The sequence below is a fragment of the Penaeus monodon genome, chromosome 14 (assembly GCF_015228065.2).
Source record: "Penaeus monodon isolate SGIC_2016 chromosome 14, NSTDA_Pmon_1, whole genome shotgun sequence".
Taxonomy (NCBI): domain Eukaryota; kingdom Metazoa; phylum Arthropoda; class Malacostraca; order Decapoda; family Penaeidae; genus Penaeus; species Penaeus monodon.
The window spans coordinates 1,552,695-1,557,978 of NC_051399.1; the positions used below are offsets into that span (position 1 = coordinate 1,552,695).

At 46.3% G+C, this 5,284-nt stretch overlaps 1 protein-coding gene across 1 annotated transcript in view; it reads right to left on the bottom strand.

The window, feature by feature from the left end:
* Positions 1 to 5,284, bottom strand: part of LOC119580780 (syntaxin-1A-like) — a gene marked incomplete in the record, with an annotated part of 109,615 nt that overhangs the window by 104,063 nt on the left and 268 nt on the right.

Consider the following 5,284-nt stretch of genomic DNA (forward strand, 5'->3'; position numbering starts at 1 on the left):
TGGCTGCAGCTAAGAATATCAATTGCAAAAACTTCCACATTTCCACATTCCCATTCTACTCTCGGCCATGCATCGGCCCCAGTCTCCTGCCTCTACCCCGTCTTTTCTTTTTCCTTTTTCTTGTCCTTCCATCCACTCCTTTTCTCTCTCCTTCCTCTCTCAATAGCCGTCCCTTCCGTCCCTCAATCCTCTCTCTTTCCCTCTCCCCCTTCCCTCCCTTCCTTCCTTCCCTCCCTCCCTCCTCTCCCTCAATCATCTCTCCATTCCCTCCTCCCTCCCCCACCCCCTCGAGGAGCAGCCCTAATGAGGCGTGGCGGAAGGCCGTCCCCTGACCACCACGCCCCTCATACATACCTCATTACCGCCCCGCACCACACATTGTTGTCTGTGGTGATGGCTGCTGGTGGCAGCGGTTGTGCTGTTGTTGTCGGAGTTGTGGGAGTAGGGGGCTGCTGTTGGGGTCAAGGGCGAGGTTGGGGGAAGGGTTTGGGCTGTGGGTAACGGTGGGGTAAGGGTGAAGTTGGGGGTTGGGGTTGAGGGTGAGCTTTAAAAACGAGGCTGAGGACAAGGTTCACGATGGAAATCACACTGAAGGCGAGAGGGTGAGGCTGACTCTGGGTTTTGAATGAGGTAGGGCATGGGGACTGGAATTCGAACTGAAACGGGAATTGGAATGGTAATGACAACGGGGAAGGGATGAAGACGAGGTTGAAGCTGGATTAACCCCCCACAAACTCCTGAAGCTTCATCTATGACTCCCTTCCTTCTGAACCCCCTGGACTGCAAACCTTGGTTCGTGTGAACTTCAGAATCTTACATGAAGCAGCTGTTCACTCTCACGCTCTACCCTCAGACACGACACTCCTTCAAATCCTGCTCGCTGGGATAGCCTGCGGACTCTCTCTCTCTCGGGGCTATCGGCAGGTAGCCCTCGGGAGCTCCTGGCGTCGGCTAGTTACTATTCTGCACGGGGCTGACTCAAATGGAAAGGGGAATGTTTCCGGGCCAGATTTTCGCGTTTTGTAAGGATATAATGCAAATTGCTGGTTTTACCGTTGTTTTTTATTCCCTACGTTGCAAGACAAACTTGATTCTGTTACTTATAGAATATACTTGGTTCTGTGCTTTTTAAGACAACTTGGATCTGAACAAAAAATAAATAAAAATAATAATAAATAAATAAATAAATAAATAAATAAGAATTAAGTCTGCGCCTTTTACAACAATCTTGCCTCTTAAGCCTTATCAAACAGGCTCCATGCTCCGCCTTTTCACACAAACCTGACAAGCAACACAGCCACAGGAATCCGCCCGTTCCAGGGTTAATTGCATCGGCGCTGACTGGACGGTGGCCGCTTAAATGTGATTAGTGACTGGTGGCCGGTGTGACTGGGGCTCTTATAAAAATTCAGCGAGTCAGCAGCTGTTCCTTAGTTTTTTAGGCCTACGATACCAAGACGCCCAAAGTTCCGCCTCAGTGTTACATGGCTAAGAAATAGATAACGATCTCCCCCCCCAAAAAAAAATAACAATAATAATAATAATCTTTAAAAAGCAAATAAACAGACACACACATGAAACGAAAAAATACGCCAATTTCTAAATCAAAACATCCAAAAATTCCCTGTTGAGCAATCTCGTTTTTTTTTTTTTTTAGTTCTTTAATGATTACGTCAGCGTTCTCTCGCCCCGTCTTTCCCCCGGTGACTCACTGTTCGCTCGAAGTCCCGTGATCCAAGGTGACAGGAAGAACGTTCGTGGTCTCTGAGAACCATTCGTTACGCCGAAACCGACAAACGAGAACGTTTCATGCAGGAAATGATTCGAACGTTCTGTCAGCTGATCGTGCGTTCGATTCCGCTGCATGACTTGGTTGGGTTTGCCTGGGGTTGGTCTCGCGGTCTCTCTCACTTCTGTTCTTCTTTTTTTCTCTCTATCTCTTTCCCTCCTCTTTTCCAATTCTCCCTTTCCGCCTTCTCGTTCTCATTCAGTTTTTCCTCTTCCTCCTTCTCTCTTCTCTTTCCTCCTTCCTCCTACCTACTCCACATCCCGCGCTCCCTTTCCAACCTCCCTTAATCCCTCGTCCCTCTTCCCGTCCGTTTTCTTCCCCTCCTTCTCCCGTCTCCCTCCTTCCACCTGCCCTTCCACAATCTATCCGCCGCTCTATCAATCTTGAGCCTCCCATCAAGACGGCGGGTCGAGGCCTTATTAGTAAAAAAGGTCCTTGATCACGCGTTAAGACCCACCCTCCTATCCCCTCCTCTATCCTCGCTTCGCTCTCAGGCCCTCACCGTAACCCTTTTCCACCATTCCCTCCACCCCTTTCCTCCCTTCCTTGTCTCTCCCTTCCTCTCCCTACCCTTTCCCCTTTTCTTACTTTCCGTACGCCCTCTCTCTTTCCTTTTCTCTCTCTCCCTCCCACCTCGTTCCTCTCTCCCTCTCCTTTCCTTAGTATCCCTCACCCCTCTCTCCTTCCTTTCCCCTCTCTCCCTCACCACCACCACCATCACCAAAAACCACCACCACCACCTCCACTACCTCCTCTTCCTCCTCTTCTTTCTTTCTTTTCTTCTTCTCCTTCTCCTTCTCCTTCTCCTCCTTCTCCTTCTCCTTCTCCTTCTTCTTCCCCCCTCCCCCTTCGCACTCCTTCGCGGATCCTGTGCCGTGATCGATGACCCGCGCGTCTTGGTTGATTCTGGTTTATTTCCTTCGGCCGCCGGTGAGGATTAATGGGCCTCCCGCCGTCCGCGCGTCGCCCCGCTAGCCCCGGCGGGAACAGAATCCCCGCCGCCGTCCGCGCGTCGCCCCGCTAGCCCCGGCGGGAACAGAATCCCCGCCGCCAGTCCGCGCGTCGCCCCGCTAACCCCGGCGGGAACAGAATCCCCGCCGGCGTCAGTGCGTAGCCGGGCGGCGGAATCGCGGGGGCGCGGGGGGGGGGGGGACCGAGCGGTTATTAAAATCAGCTTTTGTGTTTTTTCCTTTGTCGGGTTTTGCTTTATTGCAGGTTGATTAGCGATGGAAACACGCACGGACGCAAGCACGCCCGAGCACGCACGCACGGCACCACAACACACACACCCAACACAACACACATAAAACACAACACAACACACACACAAAACACACAAACACACACACACACCCACAACCCCCATACTACATACATACTACATACATACACATAATATATATAATATATATATTTTTTAAATAATATATAAATTTTAAAATTTTAAATATTTTATATATTATATTATATAATATGATTAAAATTTTATATATATATTTAATATATTAAATTTTATATTATTAATAAATTAATTTTATATTATATTATATTATATATTATAATATATATATATATATATAATTAATATCTATTATATATAATATATATATTTATAATATATTATATTTTAAAAAATATATTAAAAATATAATATATATATATATTATAATTTTATATATTCTTATATATTATATTATTATATTATAAAGAATATTATTTTTTATATATTTTAATATTATAAATAATTTAAATATTATGTATGTAATATTATATATCATTTTTAAAATATATATATTATATTATATATAATATATAATATATATATGTGTGTTGTGTGTGTGGTGTGTGTGTGGTGTGTTTGTGTGTATATATTTATATCTATAAATATATATATATAATTATATTTTATAAAATATAATATATATAATATATATATATATATATATTTTTATATATATATATTACTATATATATATTATAATATTAAAATCATATATATATATATATAATAAAACTTTATATATAATATATTTATAATAAAAATTTTATATATTTTACATAATAAATCAATAAATGGATGGATGAATAAATAAATAAATAAATATCTATATAATATGTATATATATGTACGTGTGCATGTGCAAGTGCGTTTGCGTGTGCATTTACGTGTGCGTGTACATATATAAATAAACGCACTCACAAAAGACCGCTGAAGAGATCCGCGATATCTCTCCGAGGCGAAGAGTGCGTAACAATGAGCCTTTCTTACAATTCCTGCCGTGAAGAAAAGCGAGCAGAGGCGGACAAAGGGGAAATTCTTCCCGGCCCTGCTCGCGGCGGGCCCCCCTCTCCGCGGGGAGGCCCTGCCCGGCCCTCGCCCCCCTCGCCCCCCCCCCCCGCTCCTCCCCCCCCCCTCCCTCCCCCTCTCCCACTCTCCCCCACTCTCCCCTTCCCCTCCCCCCATCCCCCCTTCCCCTCTCCCTCCCTCCCCTCTGCTCTTCCTGCTGGGCGAAATTCCGCTTGCTTCAAGTGTCATTCTCGCGGGCGTGCTCGCCGGCCGCCAGGACAGATTCTGTATGTCTTTTTTCCCTTTCTTTCTTGATTCGATCTCTTCGTCTTTCTCCCTCCCTCCCTCTCTCTCCCTCCCTCTCCCTCCCTCTCCCTCCGTCTCTCTCCGTCTCTCTCCGTCTCTCTCCGTCTCTCACGCTCTCTCCGCTCTCTCTCGCTCTCTCTCGCTCTCTCTCGCTCTCTCTCGCTCTCTCTCGCTCTTTTCTCGCTCCTCTCCTCGCTCTCTCTCGTCTCTCTTCGTCCTCTCTGTCTCTCTCTGTCTCTCCTTCTCTTCTCTCTCTCTCTGCTCTCCTCTCCCTCTCCTCTTCTCTCTCTCTCCTCTCTCTCTCTCTCTCTCCTCTAATATTGTTTCGCCATTTATGTGGGTTTTCTATAATCATCAAAGGCTGGAAATTTCTTTGCGGAGTAAAAGGAAACGGCGAGAGGATGAAGCGGGGGGGAAGAGGGAGGGAAAGGAGGGTGGGAGGGAAGGAGGGGGAGGGAAGAGAAGAGGGAGGGAAGGGAGATGGGGAAGGAGTGGGGGAGGAAAGAGATGAGGGAGGGAAGGAGGATGGGGGTGGTAATGAGGAGTAGGAGGAGGAGGAGGAGGAGAGGGAAAAGAAGAAATAGAAGAAAAAAGGGACAAGAAACACGAGAACATACACTAACACTAAAATACGAAAACCAGACAATGCCAAAACGAAAAAACAAATAGCCAAATCACCGACAAAAGGAAGGAAAAATAGAAAAAAGGGGGAAAAAGAAAGAATCCAGAGGCTCTAAGGAAAGTTCGGCGCAAGAGTCCACCACGCGGAAGGACCCATTACTATCACCCGCAGGAGGACTCGATAAGGGTCATGCATCAGCTGACCCAGAAAAAAAAGGAGGGAAGAGAGAGAGGGGGAGGGGGGGGTGGGAGGGAGGGAGGGGGGGAGGGAGGGGAGGGAG